The 27967-nt window shown below is 39.8% G+C and overlaps 10 non-coding genes and 1 pseudogene across 10 annotated transcripts; all 11 read right to left on the bottom strand.

Annotated features, from left to right (window-relative positions):
* Positions 1–3656: 3656 nt before the first annotated feature.
* LOC125379402 lies at positions 3657–3820 on the bottom strand. Its single transcript, XR_007220762.1, has one exon. It is a non-coding gene; the product is annotated as a U1 spliceosomal RNA (small nuclear RNA).
* Positions 3821–4248: 428 nt separating this feature from the next.
* Positions 4249–4412, bottom strand: LOC125379391. Its single transcript, XR_007220751.1, has one exon. It is a non-coding gene; the product is annotated as a U1 spliceosomal RNA (small nuclear RNA).
* A 428-nt stretch (positions 4413–4840) lies between these two features.
* LOC125379381 lies at positions 4841–5004 on the bottom strand. Its single transcript, XR_007220741.1, has one exon. It is a non-coding gene; the product is annotated as a U1 spliceosomal RNA (small nuclear RNA).
* Positions 5005–5432: 428 nt separating this feature from the next.
* On the bottom strand, positions 5433–5596 carry LOC125379371. Its single transcript, XR_007220731.1, has one exon. It is a non-coding gene; the product is annotated as a U1 spliceosomal RNA (small nuclear RNA).
* Positions 5597–6024: 428 nt separating this feature from the next.
* Positions 6025–6188, bottom strand: LOC125379361. The gene has a single exon (XR_007220721.1). It is a non-coding gene; the product is annotated as a U1 spliceosomal RNA (small nuclear RNA).
* A 428-nt stretch (positions 6189–6616) lies between these two features.
* On the bottom strand, positions 6617–6780 carry LOC125379613. Its single transcript, XR_007220955.1, has one exon. It is a non-coding gene; the product is annotated as a U1 spliceosomal RNA (small nuclear RNA).
* Positions 6781–7208: 428 nt separating this feature from the next.
* LOC125379602 lies at positions 7209–7372 on the bottom strand. Its single transcript, XR_007220944.1, has one exon. It is a non-coding gene; the product is annotated as a U1 spliceosomal RNA (small nuclear RNA).
* A 428-nt stretch (positions 7373–7800) lies between these two features.
* On the bottom strand, positions 7801–7938 carry LOC125379580 (annotated as a pseudogene).
* Positions 7939–13625: 5687 nt separating this feature from the next.
* On the bottom strand, positions 13626–13789 carry LOC125379562. The gene has a single exon (XR_007220921.1). It is a non-coding gene; the product is annotated as a U1 spliceosomal RNA (small nuclear RNA).
* A 428-nt stretch (positions 13790–14217) lies between these two features.
* On the bottom strand, positions 14218–14381 carry LOC125379456. Its single transcript, XR_007220816.1, has one exon. It is a non-coding gene; the product is annotated as a U1 spliceosomal RNA (small nuclear RNA).
* Positions 14382–14809: 428 nt separating this feature from the next.
* Positions 14810–14973, bottom strand: LOC125379356. The gene has a single exon (XR_007220716.1). It is a non-coding gene; the product is annotated as a U1 spliceosomal RNA (small nuclear RNA).
* Positions 14974–27967: the final 12994 nt, after the last annotated feature.

Here is a 27967-nt window from a genome sequence, read left to right as displayed (position 1 = left end):
ACAGAATCTCCTTTTTGCTCCACATAATCAACGACATTACGTAGAAGATGTATGTTGTCTGCTATTGATCTGCCTCTGATAGAACATGTCTGATCAGGATGCACGATCTCAGCAATAACTGATGACAACCGGCTTTGTACAACTCTAGATAATATTTTGTAATCTACGTTTAACAGACTAATAGGGCGCCAATTTCGTAACAATTGAGGATTTTTAGGGTCCTTACATAACAGAGAGATACATCCTAGTTTTTGCGAATTGCTAAGAGTACCCAATTTTATTGACAAATTATAAATGTGTACTAAAATATCTTGAAATAGTGGCCAAAACGTTATGTAAAACTCTTTACTTAAACCATCCAACCCCGGGGCTTTATTGTTATCCATCCCTTTCAAAGCAAATAAAATCTCCTCTTTTGTCACAGCACCCTCTAGACTATCAGCTGAAGCGCTATCCAAGAAAGGCAAATCCTCAATGAATTCTGAACAGTAAAAATCATCAATTTCCTCAGGGGTATATAAGTTTTCATAGAACTCCCTGCAATAATTACGAATAGAATCATTTTTGTCATAGATTTCTGAACCATTCTCCAAAACACGAATGATTTTATCTCCAGAGCGTTTAAATTCAGACTTTAAGAAATGTTTAGATGGTTGTTCATTATTTTCTAAAACTTGCACTCTGGAGCGGATTGCACTACCTTGTACCTTATCATAATGAAAGTCATAAAGTTGTGATTTGATCGCTTTTAACTGCTCTACATACTCCCCAGGTCTCTGACTTTCTGCAGTTTGCAGATCTCTGTATCGCCTTTGAAGCTGCTGTAAAATATGTCTTTTATTGGCAGCTGACTTTTTCCCATACGCCAAAACAAAAGTTTTAATTTGAGCTTTAATGCCATCCCAATCCGAAAGAGACAAATCAGCCTGAACATGTAAACATTCCCAAAATTTCTGAAATTCCAATACAAATGATTTGTCTTTGAGCAAAGAATTATTAAATTTCCAATAACCAGGTCCTACAGAGATGCAATCAACAACCTCCAAACCTAAAACACAATAATCGTGATCAGAAATGGAACATGGCTGAACATCACAACTTTTGACAGCCGGTATTAATGGAGCGGAGATATAAAATCGATCTAGCCGACAGGTAACATTTCCACCTCGCCATGTTGTCATAACTTTGTTTTTATATAACTCCCGAAACGGGTCTACTAATTTATATAAATTTAGATAACGTTTCAGAATAGTTGCCCCTCCAGTGCCACATTTTGGGTTTCCCCCCACTTTATCTAAAACAGTAGATAAAACGAAATTAAAATCTCCCCCGAGAACAACAAGGCGACGAGTAACAAAATAATTTTCTAATGATAACAGGAAATCCCGCCTATCTGTATAATAATTAGGAGCATATACATTTATAAATCTAAACGAATTATTATCAATATCAATATCTAAAACAAAGAGCCTGCCATCAAAATCATAATGAAATTGTACATTTTTATAATTTAACTTTTTTGAAAGTAAAATACCAACCCCACGTGCATTGCCCGTCCCAAAACTCCAGAAGGCTTTGCATTCAAATTCTTTCTCAACAGTCTCTCCTTCTTTCACACATGCTATATGACTTTCTTGCATAAACAAAACATCTACATTCATTCTCTTCCATTCCTCACACAGCACACGCCTTCTGTTCCTACCCCTTAACCCATCACAATTAATTGTCGCTATTCTATGCATTTTTAAAATGTTAACATAAGTTTACATCCAACGATATATAAGTGAAAAGTCAACATTCTGAAAAAGAATATAATATTTGAAATAGAATATATAAACATGATATATACAGATACCCAAATTATCATAAAGTTATAAATAATATATACATACCTTAATAAAAAGAACTCCCGGCAATATGCCGTAAACACATAATCCATAATCGTAATCCGAGTCCGGGGGCATGTCCAAATCGTTTTCCAACAGAAACAACACATGTGAGATGTTAAGTTATTACACTTCCCGGACTCCCAGAATCATCAGAATCTATGATGTGAGAATGTAAATTCCATTGTGAACCTTCTCTTTGACGCAAGTCCTCCATTGTGTCCAATACCATCCTAGCTGCTTTGTCTATTTTCTTGACTGGAGATAAAGGCCTCTTCCTGTTATTGTCTGGAGTAATTTCCATTGCTGTAATAGTGCAATCACCTGCACTAGACACATCCACTTGTGAAGCAGTCTGTTCCTTAGATTGGTCCAATGTTCCTGGCACTGCCGTATTCTCATTTTCGACCGCTGACCAGTCATTCTTAGCACCAATGGCATTTTCAATGTCCTTCCGTATCTCTTCCTCGGTCTCCTCTACCACTTCTGTATCCACATCTGCTTCCTCATCCACATACGATCTCTGTTCTTTTCTTCCGGTTGCCAGGGCCTCTGAGTAAGATTTCCTAAAGTGTGGTTTTGTTGAGATTTTCTGAGTTCCTGGGCATTCTCTTCTCAAGTGCCCCACAACTTGACACTTTAAACACAAGGGTTGCCTTCCTGCCATCGTGAATAGCAAAGGGAAACATCTGGTCGGTGTTTCGAAATTCACTAGGTGGGGAATTCCGGATAGCTCTTCATTTCGCATCTCCAGGATGACATTGTACGATCCTAAAAGGCACCCCTCATCAAAAGTGTTCTTACTTATTTCCTCCGTAGCTGAGATAACTGTCCCATAATCCTGAAAGAATCTTTCCAAAAAGGTAACTCCAAATTCTTCGGGTAGCCAGTGCACCCTCACAGACACCTTTACCTTGTCAACTAGGGAGAAGTGCACCCCGAGATATGGTGTTAAGTCATGGTAGCTTTCCGCGTGAAGTTGGTTGGCAAGCTCCTCAGATGAGACGGTCACAAACCATTCAGTAACCTTTTCCCTTCTGGACAGTCTTCTGACGCTATCTGCTCCAAAGGTTTTAGTCAAAAAGGTATACAACTTCGATCTCGACACTGAAAATCTCTCGGGTCCAACAAACTCCAGCTTGACTACTTGCTTCCTGATGTCCATTGTGGTCTCAGAGCTCCTAGGACCATTCCTAGAGAAACGAATCGGATCCATGGCTAACAAAGTGAGGGGAGTCCGAAGACGTAGGAACAAGTCCTGCCCGCTCGTCGACCTGTGAAAGAAAAATCAATTCTCGAATACTTCCTGCTGATCGCCGTTAAGCCTGTGCCAGGTAAGTATGCCTGAAGCTGCAGCTTCCTAACCATCACTACAAACATACACATCACCTCACTCAGGTGTCTTGTAAACAACACATCACACATATTCCATTTCAGTTCAAACATGTATATACTCCCCTGTACATGGAACTACATTCAAACGTTCGCTTTATGCAAAGATTGTTGACAGGAAAAACGAGACAGAAATGGCTTGATATGCATTTTTGGCTGCATAGACATGCACCTTGCGCCAGGTACCCAGGGGAGGCAACTTCCATGTCAACACCCAAGTTTCCTTCCGGGTCCTCTCTTTCTCCCTGGGAGCTACTCAGCAGAAACAACACAACAACAATAGCAACACCATCATCATCAACAACAACAACAACTGAACATGTCATGATAGACAAACAGAATGAAAAAAAAAGAATTTCTATTTTTGATTGTTTTTTCCAGGGGAGAGCGCGAACGCAGTCCCCCACACTTATAAATTGCGCACCCGAGTCGTCCACATTTGGGACGATCGCAGGGGTCAACCAAGCCGAAGTGCAATGGAAAGGTCTCGCCCCGGGCCCACAGCCTTGCGGATCACTGTAAAGCCTGTGCCAGGTAAGTATGCCTGAAGCTGCAGCTTCCTAACCATCACTACAAACATACACATCACCTCACTCAGGTGTCTTGTAAACAACACATCACACATATTCCATTTCAGTTCAAACATGTATATACTCCCCTGTACATGGAACTACATTCAAACGTTCGCTTTATGCAAAGATTGTTGACAGGAAAAACGAGACAGAAATGGCTTGATATGCATTTTTGGCTGCATAGACATGCACCTTGCGCCAGGTACCCAGGGGAGGCAACTTCCATGTCAACACCCAAGTTTCCTTCCGGGTCCTCTCTTTCTCCCTGGGAGCTACTCAGCAGAAACAACACAACAACAATAGCAACACCATCATCATCAACAACAACAACAACTGAACATGTCATGATAGACAAACAGAATGAAAAAAAAAGAATTTCTATTTTTGATTGTTTTTTCCAGGGGAGAGCGCGAACGCAGTCCCCCACACTTATAAATTGCGCACCCGAGTCGTCCACATTTGGGACGATCGCAGGGGTCAACCAAGCCGAAGTGCAATGGAAAGGTCTCGCCCCGGGCCCACAGCCTTGCGGATCACTGTAAAGCCTGTGCCAGGTAAGTATGCCTGAAGCTGCAGCTTCCTAACCATCACTACAAACATACACATCACCTCACTCAGGTGTCTTGTAAACAACACATCACACATATTCCATTTCAGTTCAAACATGTATATACTCCCCTGTACATGGAACTACATTCAAACGTTCGCTTTATGCAAAGATTGTTGACAGGAAAAACGAGACAGAAATGGCTTGATATGCATTTTTGGCTGCATAGACATGCACCTTGCGCCAGGTACCCAGGGGAGGCAACTTCCATGTCAACACCCAAGTTTCCTTCCGGGTCCTCTCTTTCTCCCTGGGAGCTACTCAGCAGAAACAACACAACAACAATAGCAACACCATCATCATCAACAACAACAACAACTGAACATGTCATGATAGACAAACAGAATGAAAAAAAAAGAATTTCTATTTTTGATTGTTTTTTCCAGGGGAGAGCGCGAACGCAGTCCCCCACACTTATAAATTGCGCACCCGAGTCGTCCACATTTGGGACGATCGCAGGGGTCAACCAAGCCGAAGTGCAATGGAAAGGTCTCGCCCCGGGCCCACAGCCTTGCGGATCACTGTAAAGCCTGTGCCAGGTAAGTATGCCTGAAGCTGCAGCTTCCTAACCATCACTACAAACATACACATCACCTCACTCAGGTGTCTTGTAAACAACACATCACACATATTCCATTTCAGTTCAAACATGTATATACTCCCCTGTACATGGAACTACATTCAAACGTTCGCTTTATGCAAAGATTGTTGACAGGAAAAACGAGACAGAAATGGCTTGATATGCATTTTTGGCTGCATAGACATGCACCTTGCGCCAGGTACCCAGGGGAGGCAACTTCCATGTCAACACCCAAGTTTCCTTCCGGGTCCTCTCTTTCTCCCTGGGAGCTACTCAGCAGAAACAACACAACAACAATAGCAACACCATCATCATCAACAACAACAACAACTGAACATGTCATGATAGACAAACAGAATGAAAAAAAAAGAATTTCTATTTTTGATTGTTTTTTCCAGGGGAGAGCGCGAACGCAGTCCCCCACACTTATAAATTGCGCACCCGAGTCGTCCACATTTGGGACGATCGCAGGGGTCAACCAAGCCGAAGTGCAATGGAAAGGTCTCGCCCCGGGCCCACAGCCTTGCGGATCACTGTAAAGCCTGTGCCAGGTAAGTATGCCTGAAGCTGCAGCTTCCTAACCATCACTACAAACATACACATCACCTCACTCAGGTGTCTTGTAAACAACACATCACACATATTCCATTTCAGTTCAAACATGTATATACTCCCCTGTACATGGAACTACATTCAAACGTTCGCTTTATGCAAAGATTGTTGACAGGAAAAACGAGACAGAAATGGCTTGATATGCATTTTTGGCTGCATAGACATGCACCTTGCGCCAGGTACCCAGGGGAGGCAACTTCCATGTCAACACCCAAGTTTCCTTCCGGGTCCTCTCTTTCTCCCTGGGAGCTACTCAGCAGAAACAACACAACAACAATAGCAACACCATCATCATCAACAACAACAACAACTGAACATGTCATGATAGACAAACAGAATGAAAAAAAAAGAATTTCTATTTTTGATTGTTTTTTCCAGGGGAGAGCGCGAACGCAGTCCCCCACACTTATAAATTGCGCACCCGAGTCGTCCACATTTGGGACGATCGCAGGGGTCAACCAAGCCGAAGTGCAATGGAAAGGTCTCGCCCCGGGCCCACAGCCTTGCGGATCACTGTAAAGCCTGTGCCAGGTAAGTATGCCTGAAGCTGCAGCTTCCTAACCATCACTACAAACATACACATCACCTCACTCAGGTGTCTTGTAAACAACACATCACACATATTCCATTTCAGTTCAAACATGTATATACTCCCCTGTACATGGAACTACATTCAAACGTTCGCTTTATGCAAAGATTGTTGACAGGAAAAACGAGACAGAAATGGCTTGATATGCATTTTTGGCTGCATAGACATGCACCTTGCGCCAGGTACCCAGGGGAGGCAACTTCCATGTCAACACCCAAGTTTCCTTCCGGGTCCTCTCTTTCTCCCTGGGAGCTACTCAGCAGAAACAACACAACAACAATAGCAACACCATCATCATCAACAACAACAACAACTGAACATGTCATGATAGACAAACAGAATGAAAAAAAAAGAATTTCTATTTTTGATTGTTTTTTCCAGGGGAGAGCGCGAACGCAGTCCCCCACACTTATAAATTGCGCACCCGAGTCGTCCACATTTGGGACGATCGCAGGGGTCAACCAAGCCGAAGTGCAATGGAAAGGTCTCGCCCCGGGCCCACAGCCTTGCGGATCACTGTAAAGCCTGTGCCAGGTAAGTATGCCTGAAGCTGCAGCTTCCTAACCATCACTACAAACATACACATCACCTCACTCAGGTGTCTTGTAAACAACACATCACACATATTCCATTTCAGTTCAAACATGTATATACTCCCCTGTACATGGAACTACATTCAAACGTTCGCTTTATGCAAAGATTGTTGACAGGAAAAACGAGACAGAAATGGCTTGATATGCATTTTTGGCTGCATAGACATGCACCTTGCGCCAGGTACCCAGGGGAGGCAACTTCCATGTCAACACCCAAGTTTCCTTCCGGGTCCTCTCTTTCTCCCTGGGAGCTACTCAGCAGAAACAACACAACAACAATAGCAACACCATCATCATCAACAACAACAACAACTGAACATGTCATGATAGACAAACAGAATGAAAAAAAAAGAATTTCTATTTTTGATTGTTTTTTCCAGGGGAGAGCGCGAACGCAGTCCCCCACACTTATAAATTGCGCACCCGAGTCGTCCACATTTGGGACGATCGCAGGGGTCAACCAAGCCGAAGTGCAATGGAAAGGTCTCGCCCCGGGCCCACAGCCTTGCGGATCACTGTAAAGCCTGTGCCAGGTAAGTATGCCTGAAGCTGCAGCTTCCTAACCATCACTACAAACATACACATCACCTCACTCAGGTGTCTTGTAAACAACACATCACACATATTCCATTTCAGTTCAAACATGTATATACTCCCCTGTACATGGAACTACATTCAAACGTTCGCTTTATGCAAAGATTGTTGACAGGAAAAACGAGACAGAAATGGCTTGATATGCATTTTTGGCTGCATAGACATGCACCTTGCGCCAGGTACCCAGGGGAGGCAACTTCCATGTCAACACCCAAGTTTCCTTCCGGGTCCTCTCTTTCTCCCTGGGAGCTACTCAGCAGAAACAACACAACAACAATAGCAACACCATCATCATCAACAACAACAACAACTGAACATGTCATGATAGACAAACAGAATGAAAAAAAAAGAATTTCTATTTTTGATTGTTTTTTCCAGGGGAGAGCGCGAACGCAGTCCCCCACACTTATAAATTGCGCACCCGAGTCGTCCACATTTGGGACGATCGCAGGGGTCAACCAAGCCGAAGTGCAATGGAAAGGTCTCGCCCCGGGCCCACAGCCTTGTTTTTTTTTTTTTTTTTTTTTTTGTTTTTAATAAAGTTTATTTACATTTAAATGGCCCGAAGAACAATGCTCCCCAGGCACCTTGAAGGATAGCAATGGACATGATAAAACATACTTTAAATGAAAATGGCGATGAAGAAAGGAATGATGATTAAAAGAAAAGGTGCCTGGGTCCTAATAGTCTATCCATATAACCTATTTTCACATGGGATGGTAGACTATAATGTCGGGGTGATTACAAAACTAAAGGTGGAAAGTACATACAATAATATAATAATATATATGATATTCTTCATAAACAGTCTTTATAGTTATCAATTAAAATGTAAATTCCACCTTGTTATTGTTGACGGTGCAGAACAATGAACACTGCACCCAGTAAAGATTAAATAAATTGTCAGGCAAACGGGCTTTGTCAACTACGATACGAAATCGTAACCTTTCCAAAAAATGGGCGACAATACTTTCCTTTGTCACCCCTTTCCTACCATTTTTTACATGACACCTATCAACCCAAATCTGATGCTTGGCCAAACACACCAGGTACACCATGACGCTTTTCCGATATTTGCAATGACAAAAGGATAACTGATTAAACCTAATCTTATTAGCATTTAAATCCATCAAGCCAAAAGATAAATCCAAAACCCATTTGCTGACGATATTCCACAAAGTAGAGACCATATTACAATTGTAAAATAGATGCTCAACAGACTCATTTTCATTGCAAAAAGTACATTTTTTTATGAGGGAATGTCGTTTGCAAAAAAGAGTAAAGTTAGTTGGGACAATGTCATGAAGAAGACGCCAGGATAAATTTTTAACAAGGGGATCTATGAATGAGTCGTTGAGCAATGTGAAGGCAGATTTAAATTGTACATTAGAAAAATATTTAAAGATAGCAGGCTCTGTACATACATGGGCAATCAACAGTTTATAAAATACACCACTTTTTACAGGGACACTCCAATCATAATCAGGATATAACGAATTAAAATATCTATATGAGTCTAACACTTTTTTGTAATAGGGAGGGATATATGCAGAGTGTGGCTTTAAATTTGAAGCGAATTCAGGTTTGATATGCTTCAGTGAAAAGCCAATCCAGTAGAGCGCAAAACAGGAATATTTACACTGACTATTATTAATGATTTTATATAAATGGTAAAGACGTAAAGCATGCAGACGAGAAGGAATATGGGGAAAGTTAACACCTCCAACATCTATATTATTATATAAGATAGTCCTAGAGAGAGGTTCAAATAGATGGGATTCCCAAAAAAAGTCAAATGCTACTCGTGTGAAAATATCAACAAAGTGCTTGGGCATGTGCAATACAGATGCAACATACCACAACTTCGACATGGCCATGACGTTACAGATTACAGATTTACCATACACTGATGAAAATCTGTCTTTAAATGCAAAATTTAGAACCCCGTGGAATTTGGTTAAAATTTTGTTCCAATTATCATCAGAAGTGACATTCTTACCAAAAACTACCCCCAAAATTTTACATGAGTCGGGCCATGATATACCAAAAGGGTGGTCGGCCGAAGAACGCCATTTCCCAAAAGATATGGCTTTGGTTTTAGCCATGTTCAAACGAGCACCAGTACCACGAGCATACCACTCACTCACTTGAAGTAAACGTCTGACACTCCTCTCATTCACACAAATACCATTCCCGTCATCAGCATAGGCTGATATTTTGGCTTCTTCGTTAACACCGGGGATTTTTATGCCCTTGATTAATTTATCATTCCTTACTTTAATGGCAAAAGGTTCAAAAACTAAAACATATAACAATGGGCTTAGGCTGCAGCCTTGCCTGACCCCCCTCCTAACGGGGAATGTATCCGAGAGATTACCATTAACCAACACTGTACTTTGTACATTATTGTATAAGAGGCTGACCAGGTTGATAAACTCTGGACCAAACCCATACTGATGTAAGGCCTTGAACATGAATTCATGATTTACCCGATCAAAAGCCTTCTCTTGATCAAGACAAACGAAGGCCACAGAATCTCCTTTTTGCTCCACATAATCTACTACATTTCGTAGAAGATGTATGTTGTCTGCTATTGATCGGCCTCTGATAGAACATGTCTGATCAGGATGCACGATCTCAGCAATAACTGATGACAACCGGTTTTGTACAACTCTAGATAATATTTTGTAATCTACATTTAACAGACTAATAGGGCGCCAATTTCGTAACAATTTAGGATTTTTAGGGTCCTTACATAACAGAGAAATACATCCTAGTTTTTGTGAATTGCTAAGAGTACCCAATTTTATTGATAAATTATAAATGTGTACAAAAATATCTTGAAATAGTGGCCAAAACGTTATGTAAAACTCTTTACTTAAACCATCCAACCCTGGGGCTTTATTGTTATCCATCCCTTTTAAAGACAATAAAATCTCCTCTTTTGTCACAGCTCCCTCCAGACTATCAGCTGAAGCGCTATCCAAGAAAGGCAAGTCCTCAATGAATTCTGAACAGTAAAAATCATCAATTTCCTCAGGGGTATATAAGTTTTCATAGAACTCCCTGCAATAGTTACGAATAGAATCATTTTTGTCATAGATTTCTGAACCATTCTCCAAAACACGAATGATTTTATCTCCAGAGCGCTTAAATTCCGACTTTAAGAAATGTTTAGATGGTTGTTCATTATTTTCTAAGACTTGCACTCTGGAGCGGATTGCACTTCCTTGTACCTTATCATAATGAAAGTCATAAAGTTGTGATTTGATCGCTTTTAACTGCTCTACATACTCCCCAGGCCTCTGACTTTCTGCAGTTAGCAGATCTCTGTATCGCCTTTGAAGCTGCTGTAAAATCTGTCTTTTATTGGCAGCTGACTTTTTTCCATACCCCAAAACAAAAGTTTTAATTTGAGCTTTAAAGCTATCCCAGTCCGAAAGAGACAAATCAGTCTGAACATGTAAACATTCCCAAAATTTCTGAAATTCCGACACAAATGATTTGTCTTTGAGCAAGGAATTATTAAATTTCCAATAACCAGGTCCTACAGAGATGCAATCAACAACCTCCAAACCTAGAACACAATAATCGTGATCAGAAATGGAACATGGCTGAACATCACAACTTTTGACAGCCGGTATTAATGGAGCAGAGATATAAAATCGATCTAGCCGACAGCTAACATTTCCACCTCGCCATGTTGTCATAACTTTAGTTTTATATAATTCCCGAAAAGGGTCTATTAATTTGTATAAATTTTGATAACGATTTAGAATCGTTGCCCCCCCTGTACCACATTTTGGGTTCCCCCCCACTTTATCTAGAACAGTTGATAAAACGAAATTAAAATCTCCCCCGAGAACAACAAGGCGACGAGTAACAAAGTAATGTTCTAATGATAACAGGAAATCCCGCCTATCTGTATAATAATTAGGAGCATATACGTTTATGAATCTAAACGAATTATTATCAATATCAATATCTAAAACAAAGAGCCTGCCATCAAAATCATAATGAAATTTAACAATTTTATAATTTAACTTTTCTGAGAGTAAGATACCAACCCCACGTGCATTACCTGTCCCAAAACTCCAGAAGGCTTTACATCCCAATTCTTTCTCTACAGTCTCTCCTTCTTTCACACTTGCCACATGACTTTCTTGTATAAATAAAATGTCCACATTCATTCTCTTCCATTCTTCACATAACACACGCCTTCTGGTCAAGCCCCTCATCCCCGCACAATTTATTGTTGCAAATTTATACATTTTTAGTGATATGAGAGTACTAAAACTGACTCAAACGTATATACATAACATGAAGCCCCCCCTTCATATAAAATTGCATATATCGATAGTTAACAACAAAATATATACATGATTTTAATATACGTACCGCACTATAGAATCCCGGCTCAGAGCCGTCAATACAGTATCCAATATTCAGAATCATTGTCCGGGGGCGTTTCCATATCGTCAACATAGAATCACAAAACACAAAACTGGTATCAAGTGGTAACACTGCCCGGACTTCCGGTTGAGTCTGTGTCTATATCCTTTCCAGGCGCAGTCATCCCCCAGTTTAATTGTTCTCTTCTGTGTGCGTCCTCCATGGTGTCCTTGACCATTTTAGCTGCTGAGTAATTGTGTCTACTAGGAGACAACGGTCGTTTTCTATGTCCTTCTGGGATATCAGTGTCCATTTTGGAATCCGGTGTTGGCTGGTCGCATGGAACCTGAATTACTGGCACATGTTCTGAAGACCCAGTGTGAACTGGCCCTGTCTGAATGGGTTCTTCATCTGGAGGCTGAGTCCCCTTCTCCTTCTCCTTCTCCTCTGTTGGGTTCTGAAGTGACCAATCCTCCCTTGCTGCTGCTTCCTCCATCTCCTTCATCTCCTTCTCAATTTCTTCTTCATCATCTCTAAAGGTGCTTGCCTGTTTATTGTTAGTCACTGCTTCAGAGTATGATTTCCGGGCAGGCCGATAGGAGGTAACTTGTGCTTGCATCTTAGCACTCCCTGAACATTCCTTTCTGACATGTCCTACCTCATGACATTTCAGACAAAGGGGGGTTCTTCCGGCCAATGTGAACAATAAAGGAAAGGCACTACTTCGTCCAGTGATATTCACAAGGTGAGGGATCAAAGCAATGTCTTCATAGTTCATCTCTAAGAGCACATTATATGATCCCATAAAGCAGCCCTTGTCGAACTCCTCTTTGCTAACGTCTTCCTCCACATTTATAACTTTTCCATAGTCCGCAAAGAATCTTGTCAAAAATGCACATCCGTATTCTTCAGGTAGCCAATGAACTCTCACAGATGTTCTCACTTTGTTGATGAGGGAGAAGTAAACACTCAATTTTGGTGACAACTCTTTAAAACCTTCTTCGTGGAGCTCTTCAGCCAACTCCTCTGAATCCAAAGTTAAAAACCATTCTGTGGCTTTATCCCTCCTCGTCAGTCTATTGATACTGTTTCCAAGGAATCCATATAGGAAGGTGAAGAGCTTGTACCTTGTTACGGAAAACCGTTCCGGGCCAACAAAATCCAACTTGACGACCCTTCTCCTGATGCTGGGTGTTGTCTCGGATTTCCTGGGGCCATTACCTGAGCTTATAATGGCTGCCATGATGCACAATACGAGATGGGGGGAGTCCGAAGACAAAGGACAAGATGTCCTGCCCGCCCGTAGACCTGTTTGGAAAAAATATATTACTGCTCGATACTTTCCTGCTGATCGCTGCAAAGCCTGTGCCAGGTAAGTATGCCTGAAGCTGCAGCTTCCTAACCATCACTACAAACATACACATCACCTCACTCAGGTGTCTTGTAAACAACACATCACACATATTCCATTTCAGTTCAAACATGTATATACTCCCCTGTACATGGAACTACATTCAAACGTTCGCTTTATGCAAAGATTGTTGACAGGAAAAACGAGACAGAAATGGCTTGATATGCATTTTTGGCTGCATAGACATGCACCTTGCGCCAGGTACCCAGGGGAGGCAACTTCCATGTCAACACCCAAGTTTCCTTCCGGGTCCTCTCTTTCTCCCTGGGAGCTACTCAGCAGAAACAACACAACAACAATAGCAACACCATCATCATCAACAACAACAACAACTGAACATGTCATGATAGACAAACAGAATGAAAAAAAAAGAATTTCTATTTTTGATTGTTTTTTCCAGGGGAGAGCGCGAACGCAGTCCCCCACACTTATAAATTGCGCACCCGAGTCGTCCACATTTGGGACGATCGCAGGGGTCAACCAAGCCGAAGTGCAATGGAAAGGTCTCGCCCCGGGCCCACAGCCTTGCGGATCACTGTAAAGCCTGTGCCAGGTAAGTATGCCTGAAGCTGCAGCTTCCTAACCATCACTACAAACATACACATCACCTCACTCAGGTGTCTTGTAAACAACACATCACACACATTCCATTTCAGTTCAAACATGTATATACTCCCCTGTACATGGAACTACATTCAAACGTTCGCTTTATGCAAAGATTGTTGACAGGAAAAACGAGACAGAAATGGCTTGATATGCATTTTTGGCTGCATAGACATGCACCTTGCGCCAGGTACCCAGGGGAGGCAACTTCCATGTCAACACCCAAGTTTCCTTCCGGGTCCTCTCTTTCTCCCTGGGAGCTACTCAGCAGAAACAACACAACAACAATAGCAACACCATCATCATCAACAACAACAACAACTGAACATGTCATGATAGACAAACAGAATGAAAAAAAAAGAATTTCTATTTTTGATTGTTTTTTCCAGGGGAGAGCGCGAACGCAGTCCCCCACACTTATAAATTGCGCACCCGAGTCGTCCACATTTGGGACGATCGCAGGGGTCAACCAAGCCGAAGTGCAATGGAAAGGTCTCGCCCCGGGCCCACAGCCTTGCGGATCACTGTAAAGCCTGTGCCAGGTAAGTATGCCTGAAGCTGCAGCTTCCTAACCATCACTACAAACATACACATCACCTCACTCAGGTGTCTTGTAAACAACACATCACACATATTCCATTTCAGTTCAAACATGTATATACTCCCCTGTACATGGAACTACATTCAAACGTTCGCTTTATGCAAAGATTGTTGACAGGAAAAACGAGACAGAAATGGCTTGATATGCATTTTTGGCTGCATAGACATGCACCTTGCGCCAGGTACCCAGGGGAGGCAACTTCCATGTCAACACCCAAGTTTCCTTCCGGGTCCTCTCTTTTTCCCTGGGAGCTACTCAGCAGAAACAACACAACAACAATAGCAACACCATCATCATCAACAACAACAACAACTGAACATGTCATGATAGACAAACAGAATGAAAAAAAAAGAATTTCTATTTTTGATTGTTTTTTCCAGGGGAGAGCGCGAACGCAGTCCCCCACACTTATAAATTGCGCACCCGAGTCGTCCACATTTGGGACGATCGCAGGGGTCAACCAAGCCGAAGTGCAATGGAAAGGTCTCGCCCCGGGCCCACAGCCTTGCGGATCACTGTAAAGCCTGTGCCAGGTAAGTATGCCTGAAGCTGCAGCTTCCTAACCATCACTACAAACATACACATCACCTCACTCAGGTGTCTTGTAAACAACACATCACACATATTCCATTTCAGTTCAAACATGTATATACTCCCCTGTACATGGAACTACATTCAAACGTTCGCTTTATGCAAAGATTGTTGACAGGAAAAACGAGACAGAAATGGCTTGATATGCATTTTTGGCTTCATAGACATGCACCTTGCGCCAGGTACCCAGGGGAGGCAACTTCCATGTCAACACCCAAGTTTCCTTCCGGGTCCTCTCTTTCTCCCTGGGAGCTACTCAGCAGAAACAACACAACAACAATAGCAACACCATCATCATCAACAACAACAACAACTGAACATGTCATGATAGACAAACAGAATGAAAAAAAAAGAATTTCTATTTTTGATTGTTTTTTCCAGGGGAGACGTAACTGTTGATGGCTACTTTCACCTGTCCTCTTGCGTGTGACACATGGATGCATTGTATAATATATTTTATGTGCGTTTTATACACTGTATTATTGCTTGGTCTCACGCAGCCTGGTTCCCTGGGTACGCTGCGCTGGCGCTTCACCTACCCAGGCAATGACTGCACAATAGCCGCCTCCACAAGACGAACAAACATGGCCGACATGCCACGCTTTTACGATAGAAAAACTCTAAAATGGGTGGTTAAAATGTTTTCTTAGCATTTCCATGAATGCTCTTGCAATGCATTTGTCACGAGAATAATGTCCATTGCTACTTTTAGTGAAGGAAAACATTATTTAAATGTGGTGGTTTAGCGGAATTATTGAACGCCCAGTATCCGTAAGAATGGTGTTTAATGATAGGGTCTGTCATTGGTTCTGACATTTGGCCTCTGGATTTTATTTGCCTGAAACGATATTTATTTGGCATTTGTTTTCTTTTTACACAATGAAATTAATCATTAAAAGATATAATATTTTTGGAAACATATTGGATTAATTTCAATCAAGTTTTTCTGAACTAGATATATGTGTGTGCTTGTTTAAATGTCGGATCTGAATAGGATAATAATAAAGAATATGATCATAATTAATTTGGTACAGTGGCATACACATCCATGAGTATTCTATATGAGGCAATATAGCCACTGGGGAATCCTGTACAGAACAACATCAAGAAGTGTGCATACCATTATTATTGAAAAAAAGTTATGATTATAATCATCATGTTAGATGAAATATCACAAAGTATCACAAAGAAGTAACGGGGACATATGCGAAACAGGTAATTAATACCTAAAAGTTACTCACACATAAATGAAGGAATTGTAAATGACCCTGGAAATTAATTGATTACTTAATGAAATCTTTAAATAGGTGATAAGATCGTAAAATTTTTTTAAAGTGACACATATTTTAATCTTGTTAGTATGTAGCTTTATGTAATGGTTTATTTGATGTAAAAGATAGTTTCAAAGGCTAACATCCGCAATATCAACCTGTAAAAGGTGAAACTGTGACAGAGTAAGTGCTTCAACTTTACATGGAAGTGGAAGGGAGGAAAAGCCGACGCCTTGCAGGTGTTTCACTTTCAACACGTCGTTGTTTGTTTTTTGTTTAACGCCGCACACAACGATATTACAGCTACATGTATATGACGGCGGTGCATAAACAATCGAGTATGGACCACACAATCCAATGATTGACATCATGATCATCGAACAACGCAATTGGGGTACGATGACATGCATCAACCAAGTCAGCGAGCCTGACCACCCGATCCGGTTAGTCGCCTCTTACAACAAGCATGGGTTGCTGAATACCTACTGTAACCCGGTGTGTGGTCGGGTGGTCAGTCACGGCAGTGTCAGTAGCACCCTGATGGTTGCTTATACATTTAGCTACTGATTCACCAGACCTAATAATCTACAGGCCATGGTGATTTAGCTTGATATTACCGACAACGAGCCAGGAGTCACATATTGATCTGCCAATGCATATATACAAACCCTGATGGCGCGGACCATTGCTTATAATTTCAGTCATTGATTCCCTTGACTCAATAATCTACAGGCCATGGTGATTTAGCTTGATATTACCGATAACGAGCCAGGAGTCGCACATGGATCTGCCAATGCATACATACAAACCCTGATGGCGCGGACCATTGCTTATAATTTCAGTCATTGATTCCCTTGACTCAATAATCTACAGGCCAGGGAGCTTTGGCTGTATATTTCGGACAAGGGCCAGGAGTCACAATGTCATATGGATCTACCAGTGTCTACAGTCAAACATCTCTGTGATTAACTTGGATGACACAAAGATGACATGTACCATTGCTTATACTTTGAATCATTGACCTGTGAAGATTCTGGGGTAGAACAGGTCTTCAGCAACCCATGCTTGCCGTAAAAGGTGACTATGCTTGTTGTAAAATGCGACAAACGGGATCGGGTGGTCAGGCTCGTTGACTTGGTATATGCATGCCATCGATCTCAATTACAATGGCAGTACGCAATAGAATGGTCGTACAATGTTCAATAATATAATAATAATAATAATAATAATGTATAATTATATGATGACAGTGGTCAGAATCCGTGATTGGCTGGACAGGGAATCAAAAGTGAGGAGTGAGTGAGTGAGAGAGTATCGATTTACGCCGCTTTTAGCAATATTCCACCAATATCACGGCAGGGGAGACCAGAAATGGGCTTCACACATTATTCCCATGTCGGGAATCGAACCCGGGTCTTCCGCGTCAGAAATAATGAGCTTTCCTCACATATCTAGCTACTGGAAAGTTCCACAACGTGCTCACACAAAATAGAACATTAGAGAAGTTCGGTAACAAACTACCACCATGCGCGGAAGTTTACACACCACACCAGCATCTAAATATAATAAGTTCCCGACGACTGATCACTGTTCTAACACAATGCAATGAACGTCTACCGAATCTCTACAGTGAGTGAGTGAGTGAGTGAGTGAGTTGTGTTTAACGCCGCTTTTAACAGTATTCCAGTTATATCGCGTGTCAGCTTAATGTGGGAGGAAAGCCCGAAGTGATCCAGGTCTCAGACGTTTACCACTTCGGTGAAACACACGAGCACGGGTATGGTGCTGACAAACCTAGAAACATAATCGGGGCGAACCTTGATTCGAACCCACAATCATAGGTTTCTGGCGTGCCCAAGGGACGCAACTCTGCACAGCGACTGGGCCGGCCGTGCCCCCCGAATCTCTACAGAAACAACGAACACAGTTACAATCATAGTTAAACAATAAAGTACACTGCCATAAATGATTAGAAAAATAATTTAAGATACCAAAAATAGGTGTCTAAAAGGGGCTTAGCTGGAGCAATTCACAGGGTGTGCAAGTTTGGAGATATTAATTGCGACAAAATGCATAGGGAGGGATCAGTTCCCCCACCTGCAGATTGGGGGAATTTCCCCAATTAAAAACATGTTTGGCCGAAATATGACCGACATAATACTCTGTTTCATTTTGTGACTGTGTGGAACATCTGACTGCATTTCGTTATTCCGTTATGAAACGTTATGACAAGAATCAATGAATGAATGAATAATCTTCATTTCCTCCATTAGTTTCGGAGACACATTAATAAAAAATGATTTTTAGCGTCTAGAAAGTGTCTGAAATGCGTCGAGTTTTTCAATCATGAAATAGGTAAAAAAGATCACTTTGATCCACCTTGTACAAATGGTAATCACTTGGTACCGGCGCCAATACGCACGTGATGTCCTTGGCATAGGATGCGTTTGGCCAAGCAAATACATTACGTACATATGGATTGTTGAAAGACGCATTGACTGTTGAACAATAAGTTTAATTAGATCTCAGCGTAGCATTATGAGTAAGTTTCGCTGCGGCACTCTGCCTTTGGAAATAGAACGAAGTAGATTTGCTGGCCCAAAGACGTCACTTTAAGACAGATACTAGTATGTAACTGTAACGTTGTGGAAGACGAATGACATTTCTAGCTGATTTGTTGTTTCTTTTCAGACCTGTGGAAATTACCACCCCGGCATTATCCTACATTGTTACAGATAATATTATCTTCTGTCGACCAGAGGGCTCTTAATGCGGAACGATTGGTCTATTAAACCCTAGGCACACAAGCTATCCCAAACGTTCAGGAAGAAAACAAACGCTTTCACTATAACCTGTTTCTATTCAGACCTGAGGTACCACCTATGGAAATTACCTGTGACGTAATTAGATAACGATGACCTGCAACTAAGCAAGTCACAGAGCCTGACCGTTTCGTCGCCCCTTACGATAAGCATAGCTTGCAGGGGACCCGGAATCCAAAAATGGTCCTTGACCTTGACAAATTCTATCCAATCACATGCGAGAACGTTGCTCGTCAGCCATCATGAATGTGAAATCAAACTAGTTGTGAAATCGAGCTCTGTGCTCTGAAACTCTTTGCAAATGTAAACAAACCAAATTCATATTTTACACTGTGCATTTTCTACTACTTGGAGAGGTCTATTAGTGTCACTTCCACAAGATGCCATGCCTGACGTAAAATCACACACAACGGCTTACAATAGAAACAACGACAACAAACAAATACATGTATTAATAAACACATCAGATCAATTCTGATTACTTGTAATTGTCATATAAACAAGCTACTGAATAGCCACTTCATTGTATCTATCACTTTAAACTGAACATATAGTAAACTCGAAGGGACCACTAATTTTAGTTCGTTATAACCGTAGTTCGTTATAAGCATATATATACAGCATATATACAACAAATGGCCCGGACAAAAAAATAGTTCGTTATATCGGTCAGTTCGTTATAAGCATATTCGTTATAACCGCATACTACTGTATATTACTGTATATTGCTTTGTCAAATTGATCATAGTTTTATCAAATATATGTGCACACATTTCAGGATTTAAAAATAAAAAAAAGGTTTATGGCCGTTTGACTGACGGAGTCGACAGACCATTGATCTTTAACGATGCACAGGTGCACGTTTGATCAAAGCCGAATTACTAATGGCTCCTCGAATGTCGGCCTGATATTCAATATTACCGCCACAGCAGCGACATAGGCAAAACCTATTTATGGCCATGACTCAAACATTACTTTTCAAAATGAAGTGAAATTGTGTATATATTAAGTTAGTTTTGGGATCGACGCGTATGTTCCGTATTTTACGATGTCTAAAATTTGACCTTTGTCGTTTGACTATATGGGAAAACTTATATGGCCTACGACAGAAGTTGTCGTGTCAGGGATAAATGTATTGGTTACACATACGTTCACGGACCTGACACGATGGCTGAAAATATCTATCAGAAATCAAGACATAAAGGTATTATCTAACATGTTCATATGGCTTTAATTCCAGCTAGAACCAATGAGATACTGGCCATCACAGTGTCACATCTTGCTGCTGCTGCTGCTGCTGCTGCTGCTGCTGCTTGATGTCCGTGATACGGCAGCACATGGCGTTGTCGAGTAGGTGTACGACGATGTGCATTTGTACACAGCCGAGTGGAGGTTGTTTGCGTTTGTCATCAAAGTTATAAATTTCTATGGCCTGAGCGAAAACGATATATCCACCCAATGTAGTTGTTGTCACGCCGTGTTATAACTGCATCAAACAATCAGTACACTTGTGCCATAAGTTCCTGTGTGTTTGTTTCAGGTGCGGCGGCAGTTGATGAAGTGTGAGTGAGTGAGTGAATGCGTGCGTGCGTGAGTGCGTGTGTGCGTGCGTGGAGGTTAATGCCGCTTTTAACAGTATTCCAGGTATATCGCGGCGTGTCAGCTTTATGTGTGAGGAAAGCCCGAAGTGATGCAGGTCTCAGACGTTTACCACTTTGGTGAAACCCATGAGCACTGGTATGGTGCTGACAAACCTAGAAACATAATCTTGGCGAACCGGGATTCGAACCCACAATCATAGGTTTCTGGCGTGCCCATTGATGCAACCCTGCACAGCGAATTGCGCGCCGTAAAGTACAAGCAGCCCCCCCCCCCCCCCCCCCCCCCCCCCCACACACACACACACACACATACGTAAATGCACATTGCTATGTTACAATATCATCAAATGGTCGGTCCCTTATGTGAATTACTTGATGAGGTTGTTTAAAGCGTTCAGCCGGTTAACGCGATAGAATGCGCAGGGCCCGGGTAGCCTAGTGATTAGAACAGCCCGACACATTGAAGGAATCATTTTCCAGAAGAGTTGGAGTTGTTGGCCCAAGCTACCCATGTCCCTACCTCCACCCCGAAACTCCACCCCCCACCCCCCACACCCCAACCCCCCACCCCACACACCCCACCCCACGCCCCCTCCCTACGCTTCACTTCGCATACAGACAAACTTGCCTAGACTGTTGCTTAGTGTGTGTTGTGAAGTAGGCTGTATTCATATACTCTTCTATATGACGGTGGATGGAGTACTCTCATACCTAATTCCCCTTCCATCATTCGGTGAAACAAACTACATATTATTTTCTCACGGATTTGGAGTAGTTTGGCTCAGTCAAGCTGCTGCGGCGACAAACCATGATTCATTCAGAGTTTTAAAAACGTTTTGATAAATATGTTCTACCAATCATGGAATGATACTACCAAGGTTACATCCTGTATAAAAAGTTTAAAAATCTCCTGGAACCAGAAAATACCTTTCCATTATTGCTGAAATGAAATATCGAAATGATAAGGCTTAGATCCGGGCTACTACGACTAAAGGTAAACGAAGGAAGATGGGCTGATATTGATTTACGTTTACGGCTCTGTCCCATATGTGAAACAAGTATAGAGAATGAATATCATTTTACTTTATAATGTGAATATTACAACGATATTTGACAACTGTACTTACCAACAACTTTTTGCCATAATCCAAATATGCATAAGTTTAAAATGCTGCTGTCATCCTCATGGAAAACTTGGAAAACTATATAAATACCTGTATTACAGCTATGAAAGAAGGCGTAATTATGAAAAGCTTGTAAATCTGTAAATTTGTAACTGACATTACCTTTTTTCATGTCTCACTCTCTTTTACATGTATGTATTGTATATGGGCCAGTGGCCTTAGTACAAATAAAAGACTTCTTCTTCACACTACCATATTCTATAACATCATCATGCATCATGAGGTTTAAGTAGAATGTTGGACAAATGTCATGTCTTTTTTCTTGGTGATCGAGATTGGGAACAATTTGTTTGACATGTTACCAGCAAACGCGGCACAGGGGTTGAGGAACTCGCGCATGTCATCTTTCGTTTGAAGAAAACATGATTCCTTTTATAAATGAATAATGCAATAAAAATGTCTCGTTTTGGTCTGTCGCTATGGTCAAATGAGTGAGTGAGTGAGTGAGCTTGGTTTTACGCCGCTTTTAGCAATATTCCAGCAATATCACGGCGGGGGACACCAGAAATGGGCTTCACACATTGTACCCATGTCAGGATTCGAACCCGGGTCTTCGGCGTGACGAGCGAACCAAATGTAAGAGGGTGAACTGTTAAAACTGCAGATAACTAAGGCGATATTCATGCTACAGGGGGCACGGGTTGAGTGAGTGAGTGAATTGGGTTTAACCCCGCTTTTAACAGTATTCCAGTTATATCACGGCATGTCAGCTTAATGTGTGAGGAAAGCCCGAAGTGATCCAGGTCTCAGACGTTTGCCACTTCGGTGAAACCCACGAGTACGGGTATGGTGCTGACAAACCTAGAAACATAATCGGGGCGAGCCGGGATTCGAACCCACAATCAAAGGTTTCTGGCGTTCCCAAGAGACGCAACTCTGCACAGCGAATCGCGGGACCTTAGACGAGTCGGCCACCCGTGCCCCCGGCACTGGTTGACCAATCGTCGAAGACACAGAACTTTACCGTGGACACTTGCGTCCCTGGTGTGCCATGAACCTATAAACGTGAATCTAACATTCGCCCTGGTTATGATTCCTGGCTTGCCAAGGACTATACCCATGCTGGTTGGGTTTACCAATGTGATAAACGACTAAGAACTGAATCACTTCCGGCTTGACTCACCATTAAGCTGAAACATCCTTGATACTGTGCAAAGCAACATAAAAAACATCTCACCAAACTCATTCATGCGTTCATGCGACAAAGTGAAACAAATGTCTTCATTGCATCCAACAATGCTTCAATAATCTTTGGGTTCAAAGTGTCAAATTTACCCTAAGGCACATGCGAATTTCCACGATGTGGGGGTAGGAATGGCGGTAATTCTCGGGGGACAGAGGCCATAATATATATAACCGAGACATTCACATGTGGACACCCAGTAATATTGCGAGTGTACGTATTGGGATCTCCAGAGATGAGACGAACCCTTTTATTCTCCGAGCAGTATGTGGACGGATACACCTGCTATTAGTTTAAGGCCAGTCCAGCCTGTCTGAACTGAACTGAACTGAACTGAACTGAACTGAACTGAACTGAACTGAACTGAACTGAACCGAACCCAACCCAACCCAACCCAACCCAACCCAAGCAAACCAAACCAAACCAAACCAAACCAAAGCAAACCAAAGCAAACTTTATTACACTCAGCCTTCAAACTGCAGCATAAGAGGTACAGTGTATATTTACCATATCATATATACGTGTTATTTCTAGTGTAAACATATATGTTGAACTTGGGTTTGTAACACACATTAAATCAAACATGAGGAAGCAAGCAGAGATGAGGTACAAAATAAACAGTAAAGATTTGAAGATGCTGACATGAAATTAACACACTAAAGGCTGACATAATAATCTTACTGAAAATTATTGTTCCTACTTAATAGATTTGGTTATGTGTAAAAATGTTTACGAATAAGGTTTTTCCTATCAGTTTCAAGATTGGGCCAACACAAAGATACCGTATTCGACGTAATAAGCGCCCAGGGCGCTTTCAAAATTAGAAATAGGGGGCTCTTAATAGAATATCATTTTGGTGAAAAAAGTTGAAAGAGTTGAACGATAAATTTCTTGGTTTATGCTGACAGCCCGAAATGTTTATGTACGACAAATATATTTATTCCAAAATTTAATTGCCCATAATTAAGTGTACATATAACACAAGAGTAAGTATTATACACGAATAAATAAGTCTTGTGTACATTGATCAATCAGAAGGGGTGCTAATTGGGATTGTTCACTAGCCAATATATTAGCAAATATCGCCGTGGGCGCTTATTAGAACGAAGCGCTTATTACCTCGAATACGGAAATGAAATTCCTCACCGATATCGTTTAGGTTACATAAATTACACATAATGATTTAAGGTTCTAAATCTAAGCAATATTCCCAGTAGTTCTTCTCTTGCAGAATACTTAGGTACGATTCGAAATGAAGATCTATCTTTTTAACAATATAATTACCTTTAATTACCATTTATTCATTTTTACATTTATCCATTAATTCAATTATCACTTTATTGATTTATCCATTTATTCATTTATCCATTTATCCATTTATCCAATATCCACATGACAAATGTTGGCCATAACGCATTCTATGTGTGTGACCAATGTACTTGAGTATTATCCATTTATCCATTATCGACTTATCCACTTATCCATTATCCATCCATTATCCATTCATCCATTATCCATTTATCCATTGATCCATTATCTATTTATCCATTTATCCATATCCATTTATCCATTATCCATTTATCCATTTATCCATTATCCATTATCCATTATCCATTTTTCCATTTATCCATTTATCAATTATCAATTTATCAATTATCCATTATCCATCATCCATTTATCCATTTATTCATTATCCATTATCCATTATCCATTATCCATTATCCATTTATCCATTTATCCATTATCCATTCATCCATTTATCCATTATCCATTTATCCATTTATCCATTATCCATTATCCATTTATCCATTTATCCATTTATCCATTTATCCATTATCCATTATCCATTTATCCATTTATCCATTATCCATTTATCCATTATCCACTATCCATTATCCATTATCCATTATCAATTATCCATTTATCCATTATCCATTTATCCATTATCCATTATCCATTCATCCATTTATCAATTATCCATTTATCCATTATCCATTTTCCATTATCCATTTTCCATTATCCATTATCCATTCATCCATTTATCCATTATCCATGTATCCATTATCCATTATCCATTCATCCATTTATCCATTATCCATGTATCCATTATCCATTATCAATTTATCCATTATCCATTCATCCATTTATCCATTATCCATGTATCCATTATCCATTATCAATTTATCCATTATCCATTTATTCGTTATCCATTTATCCATTTATCCATTATCCATTATCCATTATCCATTATCCACTATCCATTATTCTTTTATCCATTTTCCATTATCCATTATCCATTCATCCACTTATCCATTATCCACTTATCCATTATCCATTTATCCATTTATCCATTATCCATTATCCATTATCCTTTATCCATGTATCCATGTATCCACGTATCCATTTATCCATTTATCCATTTATCCATTAATTCAATTATCACTTTATTGATTTATCCATTTATTCATTTATCCATTTATCCATTTATCCAATATCCACATGACAAATGTTGGCCATAACGCATTCTATGTGTGTGACCAATGTACTTGAGTATTATCCATTTATCCATTATCGACTTATCCACTTATCCATTATCCATCCATTATCCATTCATCCATTATCCATTTATCCATTGATCCATTATCTATTTATCCATTTATCCATATCCATTTATCCATTATCCATTTATCCATTTATCCATTATCCATTATCCATTATCCATTTTTCCATTTATCCATTTATCAATTATCAATTTATCAATTATCCATTATCCATCATCCATTTATCCATTTATTCATTATCCATTATCCATTATCCATTATCCATTATCCATTATCAATTATCCATTTATCCATTTATCCATTATCCATTCATCCATTTATCCATTATCCATTTATCCATTTATCCATTATCCATTATCCATTTATCCATTTATCCATTGATCCATTTATCCATTATCCATTATCCATTTATCCATTTATCCATTATCCATTTATCCATTATCCACTATCCATTATCCATTATCCATTATCAATTATCCATTTATCCATTATCCATTTATCCATTATCCATTATCCATTCATCCATTTATCAATTATCCATTTATCCATTATCCATTTTCCATTATCCATTTTCCATTATCCATTATCCATTCATCCATTATCCATGTATCCATTATCCATTATCCATTATCCATTCATCCATTTATCCATTATCCATGTATCCATTATCCATTATCAATTTATCCATTATCCATTTATTCGTTATCCATTTATCCATTTATCCATTATCCATTATCCATTATCCATTATCCACTATCCATTATTCTTTTATCCATTTTCCATTATCCATTATCCATTCATCCACTTATCCATTATCCACTTATCCATTATCCATTTATCCATTTATCCATTATCCATTATCCATTATCCTTTATCCATGTATCCATGTATCCACGTATCCATTTATCCATTTATCCATTTATCCATTTATCCATTAACCATTTATCAATTTATCCATTATCCATTAATCCATTGATCCATTGATCCATTGATCCATTGATTCATTATTCATTTATCCATTTATCCATTTATCCATTATCCATCCATTGTCCATTCATCCATTATCCATTTATCCATTGATCCATTATCTATTTATCCATTTATCCATTGTCCATTCATCCATTATCCATTATCCATTATCCATTGATCCATTATCTATTTATCCATTTATCCATTTATCCATTGATCCATTATCCATTATCCATTATCCATTTATCCATTGATCCATTAACCATTTATCAATTTATCCATTATCCATTAATCCATTGATCCATTGATCCATTGATTCATTATCCATTAATCCATTATCCATTATCCATTATCCATTATCCATTTATCCATTATCCATTAATCCATTATCCATTTATCCATTTATCCATTATCCATTCATCCATTTATCCATTATCCATTGATCCATTTATCCATTATCCATTATCCATTATCCATTGATCCATTTATCCATTATCCATTATCCATTATCCATTGATCCATTTATCCATGTATCCATTATCCATTAATCCATTTATCCATTATCCATTTATCCATTATCCACTATCCATTATCCATTATCCATTATCCATTATCCATTTATCCATTATCCATTATCCATTCATCCATTTATCGTTATCCATTTATCCATTATCCATTTTCCATTATCCATTTTCCATTATCCATTTTCCATTATCCATTATCCATTATCCATTCATCCATTCATCCATTTATCCATTATCCATGTATCCATTATCCATTATCCATTATCCATTCATCCATTTATCCATTATCCATTATCCATTATCCAATTATCCATTATCCATTTATTCATTATCCATTTATCCATTTATCCATTATCCATTATCCATTATCCATTATCCATTATCCATTATCCTTTTATCCATTTATCCATTATCCATTTTCCATTATCCATTCATCCACTTATCCATTATCCATTATCCATTTATCCATTATCCATTTATCCATTACCCATTATCCATTATCCATTATCCTTTATCCATGTATCCATGTATCCATTTATCCATTTATCCATTTATCCATTTATCCATTAACCATTTATCAATTTATCCATTATCCATTAATCCATTGATCCATTGATCCATTGATCCATTGATTCATTATTCATTTATCCATTGATCCATTTATCCATTATCCATCCATTGTCCATTCATCCATTATCCATTTATCCATTGATCCATTATCTATTTATCCATTTATCCATTGTCCATTCATCCATTATCCATTATCCATTGTCCATTGATCCATTATCCATTTATCCATTGATCCATTTATCCATTATCCATTATCCAT

Source organism: Haliotis rufescens, unplaced genomic scaffold, assembly GCF_023055435.1.
Source record: "Haliotis rufescens isolate VD_foot unplaced genomic scaffold, xgHalRufe1.0.p SCAF_14, whole genome shotgun sequence".
In the NCBI taxonomy this organism is placed as follows: domain Eukaryota; kingdom Metazoa; phylum Mollusca; class Gastropoda; order Lepetellida; family Haliotidae; genus Haliotis; species Haliotis rufescens.
This window is presented reverse-complemented; position numbering and strand designations above follow the sequence as displayed.